The 20,365-nt window shown below is 45.7% G+C and overlaps 1 protein-coding gene across 12 annotated transcripts in view; it reads left to right on the top strand.

The window, feature by feature from the left end:
• Positions 1-20,365, top strand: part of Ank3 (ankyrin 3) — a 295,079-nt gene that overhangs the window by 108,990 nt on the left and 165,724 nt on the right. The gene's annotated exons all lie outside the window — the stretch shown is intronic.

Genomic DNA, 20,365 nt, shown 5'->3' with positions numbered 1-20,365 from the left:
TCTTTCTGACTCCGCCTTCTTTTCTCCTCTATTCCTACTTGGAATCTGGACCTTGTTCTGTCCTGCCCTGCCCATAGGCCTAAGCAGATTCTTCATTTATTAGCCAATACAAGCAACACATATACAGAAGGACTTCCCACACCAGGTGTAAAGTTGGTAGAGGGATTTATTGGAGGGATCCACACAAAGTTGGAGGGGGGGAAATCAGAGAATGGTTGTGATCATAATATATTATAGACATGTATGAAATTCCCTGTTTGTTCTAAGTTTACTGTCTGTAAGATGAATTAATTGAAACCATGCAATAAGAGCCTTGATAAAGTGTTATCAACTCACTATGGAGTCACAGAAAGTTCTGGCCAGAGCACTGCCCCAGCAGCACAGCACATCCGAGGCATTTTCTTTGTGGCAAGCTCTTCTTCAAGAAGGATGGGGTGGGGTGAGATGGGATGTGAGGAGGCCAATACTAGTTGTGTAGCACTCAAAATAAAATTACCTTAAAAATAGTTGGTAGGTGGGCAGTGCCAGGCCAGGCTTTCCATCTCAAGAAGAAATGCCAGGCCAGGCTTTCCATCTCAAGAAGAAACTTTTAATTCATCCCTGTTTTAAAGGCCAAGTAGGCTTAGCCCTGACTCTTGAGCTAGTGGTTAGAGGAGGCAGAATTTCAGAATTAGAAAATGAAATAATTTACTTCACCTTCCTTATCTAACTTAAAGCAGTTGGCCCTTCTTTCTGTGTGTGGGGGGCAGGGGAGCTGTTTTTTCAAAACTGGTTTACTCTGTGTAACAGCTTTGGTGGTCCTGGAACTTGCTCTGTAGACAAGGCTGGCCTCAAACTCACAGAGATTTGCCTGCCTCTGCCTCCTGAGCTCTGGGATTAAAGGTGTGCACCACCGCCACCCAACAGCTGACCAGACTTCTTATGGTTCATTAGTTTCAGAAAAAATAGTGAGCATTTGGGTGACACCAGCATAGATTTCCACTCTGACCTTCTATTTATTGAAAACCTTTGTTAGTCTGAGTGGGTGGAGAAAAGTCACCTCTTCTCGCTTGCAGTTCTGCTAGTGGCCCCATTTGGCTCCAAGGCCAACATAAACTCTCCAAAGGACAACTCAGAGAGCTTCTTTAAGACGATGTTAACACCAAAGACCATTTCTGGGTTCATTAGTATAATTCACAGCACAGTCAAAACCTCATTAAGCCTGATCTTCTAATTAGGACTTTAGGAAAATCCAAGTCAGGATGACTTTGAAGTGGGCCTCTGCCAATCATTGAGAAATTGTTCCTTGCTGCTGAAAATAAGTTTAGATTTGAGGAAAACAGTAAACAAATGAGGAGAAAATGGCAGTCCTGTCACACTCCTGTAGACGGCTCAAGTGTATCCATTTCCCCTCCCAACAATGACTGTGCTCATTATGAGCAATGATCCTTTATTGATTAGAGATCAATGAGAACCTCAGGCCTATGTGTTAACCTCACATGCATCACCGAAGTGATGCCAAATAATTATACTTGTGTTGGTATAAAATATGCCCACTCACTGCTTTTTGCTGAATCAAAAAAAAAAAAAAACCATCCTCCTCAGCCTAAAACCAATTGACGAGGCCACTCCACACTGTATGGCGAAGGCTGTAGTGCAGTTGCATTATATATTATTTATAAGAGCCTGCCACTCTTGTTAACTCCCAGCAGCCTCTGGTTCTCTTTGTTGGCTGTGATGGATGACTGGCTTTAGCGTGTCAGGGAAGACAATAAAAAAAGCTTGCCCATCTTATGTCCCAAATTCCTAGTAATGTCATCATTAGCAGATGCTCGTTTTACTAAGGTAGTGTACAAGGGTCTCTTCCTGCCTAAATTCAGAGGCATAGTCACTCATGGTTCCCTCTGGAATGAAGCAGGGTAAAAGTTGCAGCTAGGGTTACATTCTGCTCAGAACAATAAAGGGGGAACGTTTGGTTTCATTGGCTAAGAACCGGCTGCAATTATAACCACAAATCACAGATTGAGGAGGAGGTGTGGACAGTGGTGTAGGAGACATTTATGGGTAAAATCCAAGGCGCAGAAGTTCTCTTGGTCTTTAGGGAGAGAGATTAGGGTTCTGTTTTCTTCCTGTGACTGGGTATAGTAGAGGATTGAACCTTTGAAGATTTAGGCTGGTGGCTGTGGGCAGCACTGTAGGCTGGAGAGGGACACAGAGAATGGGTACTACTAGGGAAAGTCCTGGCAAATTGGAGCTGGGACAGCACCTGCAGATGTAGATGGTTCTGAAACAGAAAGGGGACAGAAAAAAAATCAGTATAACCAAGGAAGCGCCGATGTACTCCTAAGGAGCGATTCTGACCCCTCGAGGGTCAGACACACCCCTATCCCTCATCACATCCCCCAGACTTGCATTTCATTGGTTTTGATTTCTGCCTTGTGACGCTGCCCTGTGTTAAAAAAACAACCCCAGCCGACAGCTTCGCACTTCCCCTCTGTATGATCTATAACAGCTAGCCCACCCCACCCCCAGGTCCCCTACAGGAGAGCTGCTAGCTGCTGCCGTGCCCTGTCAGCATCTTGCAGCCTGAACAGAGTCAGCATGACAGCTTTGACAGCATCAGAACTGATGCATGACCCTTGCTCTCATAGCAAATCCTCCCTCTCCTGGGGAAGAGATGGTAATGGAGACACTCCAGAGGCCTTACGGACTGTCATTCCAGGGAGGAGCACTTATGCACTGGGGTGATGAAAGGCCAAATGGCATTAAGTGGATATTCATCAAGTCCCTCCTGTCGATTGCAGGAGATTCAGATGCTGTGGGGCTTAGCGCTTCCTGGTCTGACCCCTGAAAGAGTTAGAGATTTGCTCTAGAAGATTCCAGGTGGTTTACGGATTAAAACAGACAGAGTAGCTCTAGAAGGATGGACGAGAAAAGGAAAGTGTTTGATGAATTGGGGAATTAAATAATATAACAAATGCAGACTTCAACCTTTAATATATGTAGATGTATCCATGGAATGTGGGTATATAAATATATAAATACTTTTATTTTACACATTTTATTAATTCAATTTTTGACAACTTCATACATACATCTGCATACATATGCATGTATATATAATACATTGTAAATATTAGCAGTAAACATCCATGTGCAAGAATCTCTGTGATATGCCGAGTCCTGCTCATAAACACCATGATATTGGAACCCTGTTCATCTGTTCATAAATGCAGCAGTGTTATAGCTGGGTCCTGTGATACATCTCCTCTTCATTATTTGAGGAACCTTAAAGCCCAAGCAAGAATCCAGAGCTGTTTTCTGCACACCTGGGCTGCCAGAGCCATTCATGAGCATGGCTAATTTTAGTTTATACTGAATTTCAAATGCATATCCCTTGGGCTGAGTAGAGCCAGGCAGAGATCCAGCTCCAGCCAGTTAGGGCTAGATGCTAAGGCACTCTTAGCAGTTCATGTCCTCTACTCCTCGAGAACATTCAACACTTGCCTATGGCAAGAGGCTCGTGTATTCCACAGCACAGATATGTAACACGTTGGGGCTGTCAGAGAAGATGGGAACAAAGCTTCCATCCCCATCCCCACCCCCACATCACAGGCCTGCCTTCCTGAGGATGACACATTGACCTCTGAATGTCACCTGCCTCTCTGGGAAGCTGTTCACTACCGGCCCTGTAGGCTTGCACTCTTCCTAGTCTTTAAACGTCGTGTTGACTGATTTTTGTCCATTTTGCACTTTGTTTGCTCTCTATGCTGTATTATCTACAGTCCTGTGCTTTAGAGATCACTGCTGTCCATAGCGTCTCTCTACTTGGCAGATGTATCCCACATGGGCCTCAGGGCTGTTGACTTTTGCATGAGCTTCATCATCTCAGCCCTCCAGGGCAGAACTCACTATGCCCAGTGAGTGTGCTTCTTATGGCCACAGCTTTTTGCAGATAAAAAGCCATTTATTCCCGAAAACCATTCTGAAAACAAGAGGGCAGGATGTTTCTATGGCCAGAGAGCCTTTTGTCTCCCTGCCGTGACCAGGCACCTTTGGCATACAGCCTGCCAATGGTTCACCAGAAGGTTCTGCAACATTCCATTCAGCCAGAGTGCTAGCTGTAAGGGTGAACAGCATCAAGAAGCCCCCGTTTTCTTCCTTTTCTCTCAGGTAGAATTTATGGGAACAGTGGTTTTAAACCTCTAATTAATAAAGCGTGTGCTAACTTCCTTCTTCCACATTAGGCTTTTAGACTTAATAGCTCAGAAGTCTGTGAGGGCTGAAATGCAATAAAGGACATGAAGAGCCCTCTCCCATACCCTGTGGGAAACACGGGAGGTTTGAATTCCTCAAGGGCCAGTCTGTTTCCTGTTTTCCATTGTGGAGTCTATAGAGTTGACAGCTCAGCACCTGGCCCCAGGAGAGACTCAGGATAAACTTACAAAATTCGAGAAACAATAAAGACATGACTTCTGGGTTTCCTTACCCATTACGTACGTTCTCAAGCCCAGTTCTTTCCCGGCTCACCAAACTCCCGTTGCTTCAACTGAACCGTGTTTGGACTTATGAGCCGCTCCCCAAACAAAGTCAGCTGCACCAAGGGAGGAAGGGGGCCATGAGAGTCTGTAGAGTTCCTCAAGACGTTCACTGCATGGATTTAGTGAAGGACAAGATGCTCTGAACATCACGTGGCTCACACGTGTAGATAGCCTTGGAAGACAGGCCTACCATGTCATGGATGCTGGCATCAGGACCTCAGACTTGGGCCATGAGGGCACAGTTTAGGCAACCTGCAGAGGGTGTGTAAAGGGACATCAGCACACCCCAATTAGGACTATGGCCGACTCCCTATTGTCTGCTTTAGGGGTTCAGGACTCAGGAGACTACACTTTGGTTTGTGGAACAGAAATCTTCACTTGCACAGCTTTGGAATGCATTTCCCTCAACATACAGTTTATTTTTTAATCAAATAAAAGGCAGTAAAAAGTCACCCGTAACCTCTACTTCTTTGCATGTTTATCCTTATAGACACAACTGTTCTTCAAATAGATTTACCTCCAAATATAGACTCTGCCACATCACAATGTTGAAAACCATTAAAATGAAAATGAGGATTTGAGAATGTTGGCCAAAGGATGTGAGTCCCAGGGACCCGGCCACCCCACATCGTCCCTACATCCACCAAACCCTTGTTGCCATGGTTATACTATCGCTTCTATCTCGGAGGGACCATGTGTTAGGGTAGGTAGGGGAACCTAGGATTGTATAGATTATTCTTAAAACTTGCATGCCATCTCCACCTTTCTCCAAATCCCACATCCTTGGAGAATCTCCTGCGTGTTCTCTTTTAAGAAATATACTTGTCGTGGATTTAGTCCTCTGCTTGAGCTGCATTGCTGTCTTTCCATGTAGTGTGAGGCTCATTTGTTCCTCACCCCGAGAGGTGAGTTTCTTAGTAGGCAGAGTGAAGCAAAGAGCGGGAACCTGTGGGACCTCGGTGGATTGTCCCTCACTGTTACACTGGTCACTGTCATGGTCTGGGGTGGGTCCCTTCATCACCAGGCCTTCTTCGTTTTGGGAGACAAGGGTTCACTGTGTATTCTAGGCTGCCCTCAAACTTGTGGTTCTCCTGCCTCAGTTTCCAAAGAAATTGAATCAATGGCATGTACCACTCTTCCCTTTCTGCCCTACAATTTTTGGAGTTTTGTTTGTTTTTTTGTTTGTTTGTATATTTTGTTTCGTTTTGAAACAGGGCCTTATTATGTAGTTCTGGCTGACTGGGTCTCATTATATAAATTAGACAGGTCTTAAACTCGCAGAGATCTGCCTGTCTCTGTCTCCCAAGTGCTGGGATTAAAGGTGTGCTCCACCAAATCCAGCCATTTAGTTTTTCAACAACTAATAGAGCTGTCTATCAAACACAGGCCCTTCCTCATTACCCAGTCATCTTGTCTGACAGTGATGGAGATGCCTTTGGGTTTGTCCTCCTCCTTTCACCACAGGGCATAGAGTTTTATGGCTAAGTAGATCACACGAAAGTCAAAAGTCACATTACTAGATTCCCATAGGGCCTTGCAGTTAACCCTTCCTGCTCTTGCTGGTGGTAGCATTGTTATAGACTCGGTGGATACACTGAGAGTTTTTTGATACATGGTGACATCACAGCAACTGAAGAAAATAGTCCATGTCTATCATGCTTGTGATGTGTGGCCATTAACGGGACAAGAGCTCCTGATGTCTTTATGGCGGTGGCTGTCTCTGTCATCAGGGAAGAACTCACTCACTCTAAGACAGACTTCCCTCGAGAGCATGGCACATGCCCAGTAGGTAGCATGGTCGCAGCCCTCTGAAGTATTTCTAATAGTCAGAAATGCCACTTCCAGAATGTACTGGGGTACAGTTTGCTGTGGTTCAGGTCAGTACAAGGTCAACCTCCAAGAAGTGATTCAGGGAGCTGGAGAGATGGCTCAGCAGTGTGGCACACAGGCTGATCTTAGAGAGGACTGGGGTTCAGTTCCCAGTACCCCTGCCAGGCAGATCACGACTGAGGCTCCAGGGGATCCCCTGCCTTCTCTGGCCTCCTCGGCACCCACAGTCATAGAGACACACGTGATAAAAATAAAATAAATCTTCAATAAAAAAAAAGAAGTTAGTCGTATGTCATAGCTTAGGGAAGGAAGAACTCCAATAATGAGCGAAGAAATGACAGAAAGCCACAAGGCACCTCTTCCTCTCCCATTTCCCCTCGACTTCAGTCCATTCGCTAAGAGTGTTTCTCGATGACCTGAATAAATCCATTTCAAAATCCTGCAAATCAAAAGTTCTATTAAGGCCGGAGTCAGCGGAGCTTGTCTTTCCTCATTTGTACTTAAAAAAAAAAAAGACTCTCTAGCTTTGTAATTTTTCTTTCCACCAGTTAGCTCGAGGAAGGAGCTGCACTGGGCTGCCATGACCTAGCCTGACCCCCTGCTGAACATTCCAGCACATTTCCCACACTGGCTGTTCTCAGATAGTACTTTCGGATTGCTCAGATGTGCCCTCATAATCTCTTCTACCGCTGCAGGCACCTCCCTGGAGACTAGGGGGAAAGGACTCTTCCACTAGTAGTTTGAGGAACACAGAAGGGCAGGGAGACCATAAGGGGAAGAGGTTAGCCCTTTGCAAAAGCCAGAGTCTCGGGGTGAGTGCCTCTGGATGGGTGCATGATCTTTGGCTCGGTTCTTCTGCCTGGAAGCAAGAGAGTCTGTGAAGACAGGTTCAGACAGGAGACCTGCGCAGGTTAGTGTAGTTGAAAGCCTAGTGACATGGCATATCAGTAGAAATGAGGGTATTGGAGTCAGCCCAGATACGGAAGAGCTCTGATGTAGTGCACACACATGCTAGTGTATGCAGTTCGAGTCACAACACCAAACGGTGTTAAAACCTAAAGAAGCAAAGCCACAGAGGCTGAGCTCAAATGCAGATGTTAAGGACGCTGGAGAGGAATGGCAGGGCCCATCAGAGCCATGGCAGCCAGGCTGAGGGCACTGGCCAGGGGCCTGCAGAGAGAAGGGAGTCGTTGCTGGTCAACATGGAGAAGCTGAGATAGAAGTGTTCCCTGGACATTGTGAGGTGTGTGAAAGGGAAGTCAGGCTTGGATGGGAGCTCTTGCTGTTCCCGGTCACCTGTGGGAAGGGGCTGTGAGTGAGGCATGACCAACCCTGGCCCTGTGGTCTGCTTAGCATTATCCCTCGCCACAATTCTCCCAGAACCTCTGAAGGGGAAAGGGAGCATCATTCTCCTCAGAAGGTTTGGAAATTGATAGAGGACTTTGGTTCATTATTAACATGTATTATACATAACAAAGGGCTTCATTATGCTATTTCCGGGCTTATATATAATATACTTTGATCTTTTGCACCCTGGAGGCATTTTTGGTTTTCACGGTGCCTGGCATGTGACCAGAGAGATCCTGAGTGGCTCAGCTGCTGTGCTTAGGAGGGTCCACTGTACACCACACACCCAGTAGTCCAATGTCCGTAACACACTTGCCCAAACACACTGAACCAAGCACCTATACATAACCAGGCAATGGAGCAGGACCACATCCCAGGGCAGGCAGAGGGAGGGTCTAAAAATTGGTGCTCACCGTAAGATTGCTTCTTTTAGTGGGACACCAAATAGCCCATGACAGTATCTCAGTTCTCACTACAGGGACTTTGAAAAGAGGGGGAAGAAACTCACATAGAATTCCAACCAACCTAGGTTCCTCTGCTGTTGAACAACAGGTGCAGCAGTGAGCGTCCCTCACCGTATTCCACTTACAGCTCTTAGTAGGTAGGCCATGAGTGATGATGGTGACTTCCATCTTACACTGAGATGCTAGGAAGTAACTGTGGGTGCCTGACTCTAAAGAACGTTGGGATAAGAAATGGTGATGTAGGGGGCTGGGAAGATGGCATAGCCAGGAAGGTGCCTTCTGTGTAAGCTTGAGGGCACAAGTTTGGACCCCAGAAACCACGTAAAAGGCCAGACATGGCAATGCTCGTCTCCAGCCCTGGCACTGGAGAAGACAATGGAGAAATAGAAGGATCTCGGGAACTCAATAGCCAACCAGCCAGCCCAGCCAAGGTAGTGAGCTCTACACTAAGGGAGAGACCCTGACTCAAAAGTAAAGTCTTGAAGAAGATAGCTGATGCCAACCTCTGGCATTTACACGTACACACACACACACACACACACGGCAATGGAAGATTCTGACACTAGAGACCCCATGTGTGACTGAGCGTAGACTTGGCACATACTTCAAGCCATCCTAGAGAAACCATTTTCTCCTTATGACTGGCACTTTGTTCTCTGCCAGTGTCCGGGTACAGGATGAATTAAATCCATCTTTGATTCTTTGGTAAATCATGCTTTGGAATGAACCCTCGATAGTCAGAAATCTGATGACCTCATAACAAAGGCACAGAACATACATTTTTGGCAAGACATGCAAGGCAGGCTACATGTCGCTACAAGGAATGAGGCCCAGTGAAGCCTGAGATTGAAAATAAATTTCCTAATAGTTCCTAAGTGAAGACCTCTTGCTGACTCATGAAGTCCACATTGGGCACTTTGCTATCAAGTTTTTAACAAGCATGTCCCATGATTCTCCTCATCAGACAGGATTAGGAAGTATTTGCGAAGGTCAGGCTGAGAGAATCTTTATCTACACGTTGCCCAAAGCTGCAGCCTAGAAATCTTTTAAAATCTTTTTTTAAAAATAAAAAAGTGGTTCATAACATTACCTTAATGTTTACAGCACCTTAATATGAACCCAAGTTTACACTGTATTTTACAGCTTACAAAGGGCACGCATATGGAGCATTTCCTTGGAAACCCATAAGAATAAATGTTTTAACTGAGGAACAAGTTGTACCCAAGGGATTGCTCGTTCTAGTCCAACCAGAAGTAAAGTGGCAGGGTAGGGATCTGAACTCATGTTGTTTTTCTCAAGTCACATGACCTCAGTTCTAGACCATCAGAGCTAGGGTGTCCACTGGGCTGGAGGAGAGTCTGCACAGGGCACAGTGTGCTGTAGCAATGCCTGAAAGCTGAGGATGAGGCTCTGGGTACCGGCAGTAGCTGCATACCTGGTGTCTGTGGAAACCAGAAGAAAGTGTAGATCCTCTGAAACTGGAGTAATAAATGATTGTGAACCACCATAAGGAAACTGGGATCCAAACCTGGGTCCTCTGAAAGAGCAACCAGTGTTGGTCACGGCCAAGTCATCTCTCCAGGCCCCAGTTTACTATTTCATTCTTCAGTGCTCTCCCGACCTCACTTTTAATAATAAGAGTTAAAAGCTCTTTTTTCTCTTTTTTGTTAGTTTCATTTACCTGGGACTTGAGAATGTCATACATTGTACAATGTCTTTTGATCATATACTACCCCTCCCCTTCAGTTTCCCCAGAACTGTCCCCACACATCCTCCTCCCCACTCCAAGTTCACATCCTCACACATCTGTTTGTTCTTGTACCACACTGAGTCCAGTTAGAGCTGCCTGGATATGCTTGGGTACGGGGACACCCACTGGAGCATGGGCAACCTTAGAGAATGCACGCTCCTAAAGCAAACTAACCCTCCCTCCCTGGCAAGCATGAACTGCTAACAGCTCTTAGCCCAGAGTAGGAACTTCTTCCTACCCTTCTTCCCGTCTTCCCCCAATTGCTCATGTTTCATGGAATAACTGAAACGCAGTTTGAATGTACATATATTTTAAAAGCATAGAGGTAGGCATAGTGGCTGGCACCTGTAATCTTGACCCTGGAAGGCTAAGACAGGAAAATCACCATGAGTTCCAGGCCAGCTTGGTCTACAGAGAATGAAAGCAAGCCTCTAAAACAGTGGTTCTCAACCTGTGAGTCATGACTCCTTGGGGGTCGAATGACCCTTTCACAAGGGCCTACAGAGCAGATATTTACATTACAATTCACATAGCCCTAGCAAAATTATGGTTATGAAGTAGCAACTAAATAATTTTATGTTCAGGGGTCACCACAACGTGAGAACTGTATTAAAGGGTCGCAACATTAGGAAGGTTGAGAACCACTATTCTAGACAACAAAAGTAACAAAGAATTGAAATTGCATATTGAACGTCTATTAAGGCGGCAGCTGTTAGCTAAGACAAGCATTTGCATGAGTTTAGAGACCAGGGTGCTCTTGTATACACGGTTGGAAAGTAAAAACCATCTGGCCACCATGAAAAGAGAGTTTGTTCAGCAGAATTAATGTAGGCGCTTTTAATTCCATTTCTGGGTATATGGCCACCCCAACCCTGCAAACAAAATCATTGTCAGGGGAAATTGTCCCCCTGAATTTCTAGCAGGCTATTCAGGAAAACCCAGAGGCGGAAGACCCTGGGGTCCAGCAGCAGGTGCACAGATCAGCAGGAGGTGGCCTGTACATGCATTTAGACTGCCACTCAGCTTCAAGAAAAGTAAGGAAACCCTGACTCATGCTGCAACCCACATGTAACGCAAGAGAACTCTGCTCAGTGAAGTGAGCCCGTCCCAGTAAAACGAACAGTGAGTGATCACCTCCGTGACATCCCCAGGACAGACAGAAACAGGGACAGAGGCAGTATGAACCATGAAGGATTTCTTCTTAGGTAGGGTTCCACTTTTCAAGTTGCAAAGAGCCCTGGAGATCAGTGGTTCCGCGGTGTGCATTATGTAAGGCCACTCAACTGTGCACTTAGTGGGTAAAACAAAACTGCTGAGGGGTATGTCATTTACCACTGCTGATACTTTGGAAGCTACTAAGCTAGCTACACAAAAGTCCAGCCATCTGTGAAGTCAGGGAGGAGAGGGACTTGGAGCGAAGTTAGGATCTTCCACGTGCTCCTTCCCTTGGAGGAAACCTGTCTCCAGTCATCGGTCCTCCTCCGTTTAGTTTAAACTCGGCGTAAATTCTGCATCGTCAGAGCAAGGTTGGGAGTCACCTGTACGTGCTTGGAGGTGGTCTGAACTGAACTTGGCTGCCTCCTCTGTTGGGTTTCTGTGGGAAAGCAGGGAGAGAGGAAGCAGTTAGGCATTCCTCAGCAGAGGGGGCTCTTTCTTGCCCATCTCTGACATTAACAGCATGGATCCCACACCTTCCTACCAAGGAATAGCATGTGTATCCTGTTAGTTACCATCTGTACCTCCGGTGTGGTGTCTGTCGCTCCTCAGCCCTGTGTCCCAGGTTTCTCTGCTTCGTTCACAACAGCGTAGTCTTGCTGAATGTCTCCTTGGTAGGGCTAGCGCATGTGGGTACCTTTATTAAAGATGGCACTGAGGTTTCCACTTTGGCCTCAACCAAAATTATGACTATTCACGTGTTTGTGGTTTGTTTTTGTTTTTTTTTTTCAGAGCTGTTGTAATCTGAAGTTGCAAGTTTTCCAGATTTTAAAACAAGCACACATAGACACAAAACAAGCACACCCTCACCACATTGTTAACACATACATATTAGCAGACAGATGAGCAAAACTTTTCCCAAGAAACTCTATCAGCTGACCAACTTTAAAATCCTAAAGTAGGCTGCAGGAGCCAGGTGAGCATACAGGTGATCCCACTGAGGACCGGATCAGCAAGTTCTGTAAGGGAACACAGAGACACCAGGATAGAACAGCTATGTCATACAAAGAGGAAGGACAGGGGGACTGGATCCATTGCAGGGAGAATCCCAGTGTGACCAGATCACATGCCAGGAATGAGGGACAGGATGCAGAGACACACACAAACAACCAACACAAAGAGAAGCTGAAAGGAGGAGAGGCTGGCAGCGGCCAGTGTCTCGAGCAGCATGGTCAGGGCGGAACTTTTAGGATCCCAATTTCCAGATAGGCCTAGAAACCAAGACCAGTGCTGTGAGACACTGGCCACTGAGGGAAGGACGGAAGCACCAGTATCCAGAAACCATGGGCATGTGGGAGTTTTGTTTACTTGACCCCATGCCCGCAAAAATTTGTAGGTGTTAAGGACGTATGGTATCAGATAGCCCCAATTTAAGAAGATTTTGTAAAAGGCAGTCCAAGGGCATTTGGGGATCTAGCTTTGAATTTCAGGTATTCATTTTGCAAATCTATGTTGGGACCCGAAACCTAGTGCAACGTATCCACTGTGTCAGGCTATAGGTCAAAACATGGGTGGGAGAGGGGTGGAAAATGCTCTTGAACAGAACGTCTTCTGAAAAAGAGATCCCACAGGACAAGGCAGGTCCTTGTCCCAGTAGCAGGTTGGGAGCCTGGCAAGATTGCGTCTCTGGCAGGACACCCCAAAAATTGCAGGAGTCCCTGGGCCTCTAAGGCAATGACTTGGAAAGTTGAAGCCGGTCTTGACCTGGTGGAGAGCAGGTGCGGGAGAGAAGGGTATTTCCCCACCACGTGGCCCCTGGTCAGTAGGAGAAACAGCCCCTTGGTGGGACTTCCAGATGAAAAGTTTTTGCACCCCGATAAGCCCGATAAACCTCTCTGCTGACACAGTAATCCAAATCAGATCAAATCAAACCAAATTTGAAAAAACTCAGGTTTAATGGATACAAATGCTCCTGGATGACTTTCCAGCTCTCCCTCCTCCCCCCCCCCCCCCCCAGAGAAGAGACAGGAAGGGAAGACTGAAAAACCACGTGTTTTTTCTCTGGGGGCAATTTAAATACCCTGTGGGAGTGGTCTTGAGCATCTCTGGGGAGGGGTCATCGGTTTGGTGGGCTTTCTCAGGGGCGGAGTCTGAGCTGAGGCAACGTCCAAGGGAGGGGGCTTGGGATGGAACTAACACCCAGAACAGTATCCTTGAGAGAAGCAACCATTTCGTATGCTTTGTTTGCTGTCTTTATAATAACGAAGAGTCCTGAATAGCACTTACATTTCTTAAAAGCCAAGCACCATTCTTTTTTATTTCTTTTATTGCATTCAGTTGTGTGCGTGTGCACAAGTGCCTTCAGGCATGTACCCCATGCATGCTCCCAGCACACACATGGAGGTCAGAATACAGCTTGCAGTCTAGTGAAGGAAGTATGAACCTGGGGGGTCAGGCAAACAAATTAATCTGAAATGAGTATAAATTGATATATCTCTTTCTATGGTCATCTTGTATTAAATGAGATAAAAAAAAAGGAATGTCTTTTAATTTCCTTCCTCCTGTTTTACATGACTCTCTTCTTTCTCTCTTCCTTCCTTCTTTTCTTTCTTTTTTAAGCAGTGTTGCACTCTGTAGCCCCGAGTGACCCCAAACTCATTCTATAGACCAAGCTATTCTTGAGCTATAGAGGCCCGCCTTCCTCCTCCTCTCAAGTGCTAGAAATAAAGGTGTGCACCACCACAAATTATATCTTCTTGACAGCCCTGTGATGGAGACAGGTATTTGTCTATCACACGGATGTGCACAGAAGATCCCACAGGACAAGGCACATTCCCTCCATCTAGAAGATATGGTGTTGGACCTGTTCTCGCTCTAGGGAAATTGTGCTTTTAATTAGATGTGTAAGGAACACCCAGGATAAAGTTACAACCAGGATAAAGTTTCTTTTCTGCCCCAAACTCATTGTTAACAATCTTTATATTTCTAAAACAGTTTTAGAGTTTAGGAAAGATAGTACAGGTACTTACTGGGGGAGGGGTGTGCAATTACCTTAATTTAAGTAGTGGTCATGTGCTGTAAGCTGACTCAGCAGGTGAAGGTGCTGGCCATGCAAGTCTTGCAGCCTAGGTTTTGAGTCCTGCAACTTGCATAAAGGTGGGGAAAAAAATCTCACTCCTTGCATGGCACACAATCATCGACATACCCATCTCTCTCTCACACACACACACACACACAATAATAACAGATAAATTTATGGATGGAGGAATGGTTCCGTGGTTAAGAGCATCACTGCTCTTTCAGAGGGACCCAGGCTCAATTCCCAGCACCCACGTCCTGCAGCTTAGGACTGCCTGTGACTCCAGCCCCTCTCAGAAGGTCCAATGCCTCCAACCTCTTCAGGCACCTGCATTCCTGTGGGCAAACAGTCACAGACACACATAAGCATGGCGAAAATAAAATGAAATCTCTTTTTAAAGAAGAAGAAAAGAAAATTTAAAAACCTGTCATTGTAGACTATCCTAGGAAATAATCCAGTGCATGAGACATATTGCATTCTGTTGATTGCTGTCCCCCCACCCCCACCACTGAGAAGGAGGAGGCAAAATACAACCTACCAAGTCAGGACCTTAATTCCAGTTTCATAGTTTGACGCCTTAACAGTTCTGTCTGAAAATCAAGGTGGCATGTATATGAGCAGAGGGCCAGCAAGCCCGGTGTAAAAGCTGCTGCAGACTCTCCCAACAGGGAAGCAGCCGTCGTCTGTGTTTTGTTAAGCATTTGACCAGCTAATAGACCCAGAAATCTGAAATAATGAAGTTCACCCATACTGAAACATGTTTTCTAAAAATTCTAAATAGTCATTCAGATAATGTTGGTATTTTATGTAAATATTTATGTAGTCAATTTTCTTCGTTGTGCATAAAGCATATGTGTGTACCTAAGTTTGACTTGTGTGTGTGTGTGGCCACCATATGTAGAAATAATTGAGAAGTAAATGACAGAGAAAGAAAGACGTTGGGTAGGTTTACTTTCAGGTTGAGCTGTAATTACATTGAATAATCTTATGGAAAGGTTAAGTAAGGTACTAATGTGCTGGTGATGAAAGTGGCTTTTAAGGAGTCCCAAAGGGTTTGGTGAAAAGGAAAGAGCAACACCTGGGAATCGGGAGATGTAGATCTCGGCCAGGTCCAACTCCATAAGTGACTTAACCACCCTGAGTTTTTTCTCACCTTGCCATTAGACGGAATAATTCCTGATGTCCTTGTCTGTTAAAATACATTGTCAAATGCTAATGGATTCTGTAACATTTTGAATGCATAAAAAAATAATCTTTGGTAAAAGCCATAAAAGCATTCTATTAATATGTTAATTCATACTAAAGCAAAATCTGCTTTGGTTTGTACAAAATTCCTATCAAGCCTGCTTTGTGGGCCACTCCTGTAATCCCAGCACTTGGGAGGCAGGTAGGAGATTAAAGAGTTCAAGGTCATCTCCATTTACCTGGCAAATCACTGTCCCAAAGACAAATTCCATCAGATCAAAAACTCTAGCTAGTGTGAGTTTATTTCTCTGTATTTTAATCTAGATTTCTTATCATACATAACAGATCTTCGCCTACAGTAAATTTCAGGCATTAAAAGAAAAAGGTAGCAGCAAAATATGTTTAAGTTCAGTAGCTATCTGGGCTAGCAGTTTCCCTCAATGCTCAGATAGGAGGGATGTTGCTGAGCAGATCAGACTGATTCGTGCCTGACTGAGTAAAGACGCAGATGGTGGGAGCTAAGACAGAGGGATGCTGGTGGGGCAGGTTGGGGTAGGTTGAGGTGTGTTAAGATGCACCCGCTTTCCCACCGTGTCCAATATCCACAGCTATTGTTTCTAGAATGCATAAGACATCTGCCAGCCTCACAAGAGTGACAAGGGAATCTTTGGGCTGGCATGTGTGTAGCCCCTTTTAAGTGCATGTATGTGCACTTACACATGTAGAGGGATTCTTCCTACTCTCCCTGTGTCTTAAATAATAGAATTCTGTAGTTTACTTCCTATGCTGTTAGTTTCTTGGTAGCCTTCCAAATATCATATTGCTTTACACAGGATGTAAGAGTCCAATGACAGGTTAAGTCTGACACCTCCCTCTGACACCAAGGGTGTGTGTCATACCTGTGTGTCACACATTCTTGTATACCCCATAAAGCCTACAACCACGCTCACTATTTTTACTTTATATGATAACCTATTTCTTATATTTACCTTCATTCTTGCCATTTCCAGAGCCCCTCCTCGATTCAGATAGGTCTAATTTTCTATGGGTAACCATGCTCTTATTGTCTTAGGGATGTCCTTTCTGTTTCCCTGTTTGAGTCTGTTAGCAATGGTGGTCTCTTTGACCCTCTGACGGCCCACAGCTGATCTTCATGTTCAGCAGCCCAACTGGGTCTCACTGTACGATCTGTGGAGTGCTTGGCGGCCCCTCTGCTTCTAGAGTCTGTGGTCTCACTTCCTATGTTACTCTGAGCGCATCCTTTCCTCTTTGTGATTTCTTACATTTTCTCACGTCTGACCCTTCCTCTTCTTGTGTAGCTCCTGACATTCCATTCTCATTATATTTTAATGTAAATTTTTTATTAATTGACATATCTTTTAGCTTCCCTGACTCTCCGCCCTGCTGTATGACATCTACCTGTGAGCTTAATCAAAGGAACTCTGCGTTTCTGAGATGGTATTTTTTTTAATCAAATATTTCCATTCGGCTCTCTTGGCAATTTTGTCTCTTAGGCTAAAATTCCATCTGTCTCTCTTAATTAATTTTATAAATTAGCATACAAAGAATTGGATTTCATAACATCTTCATATGTATGTGTCTTTATACCTGTTTTGATCTGTTTCCCTCGAGCCCCTCCCCATGTGGTCTCTCCACTCCAGCTGGTTCCCTTTCTTAGCGGTTTCTCCCTGCTTCTGCTTTCCTATTGCATATATGCCATGAGCCTCTCTATATCCACAAAGGTCTCTTAAACCCCTTCCATGGCCCCCTTTCTGAGTTCATAACCTACACACATACAACACACACACACAAACATTTTTAAATTTATGTTCTGAGCATGAGAGAACGAGAGATGATTGCCTTTCTGAGTCTGGCTTCCTTCGCTTAGCAGGTTGCATTCATTTCCCTGAAATTGCCGTGATTCCATACTTTTTTTATTACTGTATAAAATCCCATTGTGGGGGTTGAGATGTCAGCAGGTAAAAGCACTGACTTTAGATCCTCAGTACCTACATAAAAGCCTGCACAGTAGTTCAAGCTCTCTAATCCTAGTGTACCCCTCCAGGGAGACGCCCCAGGAGCTCACAGGCTCTCTATGAGCTAGCACAGTGGGAAAAAAAAATCTATCTGAAACAAGGCAAAAAGGAGAAGACCAACACATGAATATTGTCTTTTAAACTGCCACATACACACACGCACATGTGCATGTACACACACACGTCCCAGTGTATACATAACACACATCCTCGCATGCACATGCACTCACACACATACACACACATACATATGTGTTCACATATGCAGTAACACACTCTTGAATCCACAGAGGTAAGCAGGCACGCACCACCCATTCACAGACACATACAAATTTCACTGTATCCGTGCACTTCCTTCTCTTTAGCTACTCTTCAGTTGATGGAGACTTGGTTGACTCTACAATGTAGCTGTCGTGAGTGCAGCTATGAACCTGGCGGTGCAAGCATCTCTGTGGGATGTTGACTTCAGTCCTTTGGCTGACTCCCAAATGGTGCACCTGGACCATATGGTCATCCTTGTTTTGGATTTTCGAGAAATCTCCAAACTGATTTTCAGAATTGATAGACAGCCTTACACCACCCCTTAGCAGTGCATAAGGGCTCCTCTTTCCCCTTGTCACATCTGCATTCGATGTCACTCATTCAGTAACACGAGACAGCCGTTCTGAATGGGATGAGATAGAGTCTCAAAGCAGTTTGAATTTTCCCTGCCGGGCTAAGAATGTCAAACACGGGGCTAGAGAAATGACTCAGAGATGAAGAGCAGATGGGAGAGACCTAATCGGTCATCAGGGATGGAGCAGAGCTTCCGCTTGACCTGGACCTCAGATTCTTCCAATGGAGACTTCGTTTGCCTTTTGCCTAGACTCCAGCACACTCCGCTTGTGGTCAGCCCTCCCACAGACATCAGCAGAGCGGCAGAATTCTCTCACGTTGTTGGCGGCTGTAGCTCTCACTCTGTGCTAGACTCCACTAGATCAAGGGTCTTTCCCTCTGGCCCAGGCTATGGTAAGGCATATGTCTTGCCTCAAGGCTGGCACATTTGGGGCCTTTTTCCTATGGCACTCTCTTACTATTTGCAGTTGCAGAATTGGAGGCTCTTCATGCCGGCTTGCATCCCAGCAAACTTGGACCAACTGACACTGCCCCAGTAGCTAGGGGGCTCTTAGAAACAAGGCTCAGGCGTCATCTGCCTCTGTCAGGATGCTGCTGCTTGCTTCACAGTAGAAACATAGTTCCAGCCCTGCACGTGGGAAGGAATGAGATCTCCTTCACCGAAGAATAGATATGCAAATACTCCACCGGAGTTCCTTACCTTTTGATTTGTTCTCAGTTTTCAGGAACAGCTACTATAAGATCTAGGGATGACTAGTGACCTGGTGCCTACTAATAGGTATGTTTTGACACTAGAGAAGCAGAGGCATTCTGATCCCTATCTCAGAATACCATGATAAGAGGGTCTGCGGAAAGACTTGTGATCCCAACCCTGCCACCAGAGAATGTATTTCTTCACTGGCAAATTACAGAGCAGGGCCTGGTCTCATTTTACCAAATAGGGTTATTTTTGTGCTACCTGGCAGATTGTTGCAAGGATATGCAAGCCGTGTGTGTGTCTGTGTGTCTGTGTACATGCATGTGTTTGTGTATGTGCACATACATTGCGCATGTGCATTGTGCACATCAGTATCAAGGCCAGAGGTCAACTTCAAGTTTCATCCTCCAGGAAGTATCCACCTTATTTGTTTGGGGCAGTCTCTCACTGAGACCTGGGAATTATAAATTAGGCTAGACTGGCTGGCCAGCAAGCCCCAAAGGTCGCTCTGTCTCTGCCTCTCAGTGCTGGGATTATAAATTTGGACCACTGCACCCAGCTTTTTTACATGGGTTCGGGTCTTCTTGCTTGAGCTGCAAGCAACTGAGCTCACGCCTCAGTTCCCTTTATAATACCTTTGAGAAGGCTTTGAACTATGAAGCTGTCCTCTAGCAAATGTCCAGGGCATTGGGAGTCAAGCCCCCTTCTGCCACCTTCTCATCTATGCAGGAGAGAACAGAATCCAGAAGAAAGCATCGGAGGAAGATGTGACCCTTCACCCTTGTCGAGCAGCTTGTGTGACAAAGGCTAATAAAAGCCTGTAGCCTGGAAAAGCCCTTTCCTTAAAGAACCATAGCAGTTGAACTGTGGCTTGCTGCCTAGCTCAGGGCCCCACCTGCTGGCTCAGGACTAGATTCATTCACATAGCGCTGCTGGCTGGACTGAGAGCCTGCAGAGCAGCCTCAACACCAGCAGAGAGTACATCCCTCTCTGCTGTCCCCCTCAGCAAAAACCAAAGCCTACGCCAAGCTTGTCACAGGGCTTCAGATCCTCTCACCACCCCGTCCCTCAGCTGAAACCTTCGATCGCAAGCCTGCTGTAGATCCAATGCTGAGTCGAGCGAATGAATGCCCTCGGCCACAGCAGAACTGCTGTCGCCTTTGTAAATGATTAAGAAAACAAAAGCCCCACAGCCATCCTTGTTTGTAGATGGTGTGTGGCTGCGTCGTAATGTGGTGGCAGAGGTGAGCAGGGGCTTCAGGTGTGGTGTGGTGTGGCCAAAAAAGTCTAAGATTCTCCCCCTGGCTCTGTCCACAGAATGTTTACCTGGGGACTGGGGGTGAGGCCAATAGTTGACTGCTTACCTGGTATATGCAAGGACCCGGGATTAATATCGCTCACACACACACACACACACACACGCACGCACGCACGCACACACGCATGCACACGTGCATGCATCAGTTTTACCCACTTTTTTTTCAGAGCTTTTTTTTTTATTAAAAATAGATTTTTTTTCATGCAATGCTTTCTGATTGTGGTTTTCCCTCCCTCCACTCCTCCCAGTTCCTTCCCACCCTCCTGCCCATCCTAATCCATACTCCGTCTCTCCTTAGAAAGCAAATAGGCAGGGATGGAGAGATGGCTCAGTGGATAAGAACACTGAGTGCTGTTCCAGATGGACCTG

Source organism: Microtus oregoni, unplaced genomic scaffold (genome assembly GCF_018167655.1).
Source record: "Microtus oregoni isolate MIOR12 unplaced genomic scaffold, Mior012 000007F_ref0000211, whole genome shotgun sequence".
In the NCBI taxonomy this organism is placed as follows: domain Eukaryota; kingdom Metazoa; phylum Chordata; class Mammalia; order Rodentia; family Cricetidae; genus Microtus; species Microtus oregoni.
Note: the sequence above shows the minus strand (reverse complement) of the source record. Positions and strands in the feature narration are given on the sequence as shown.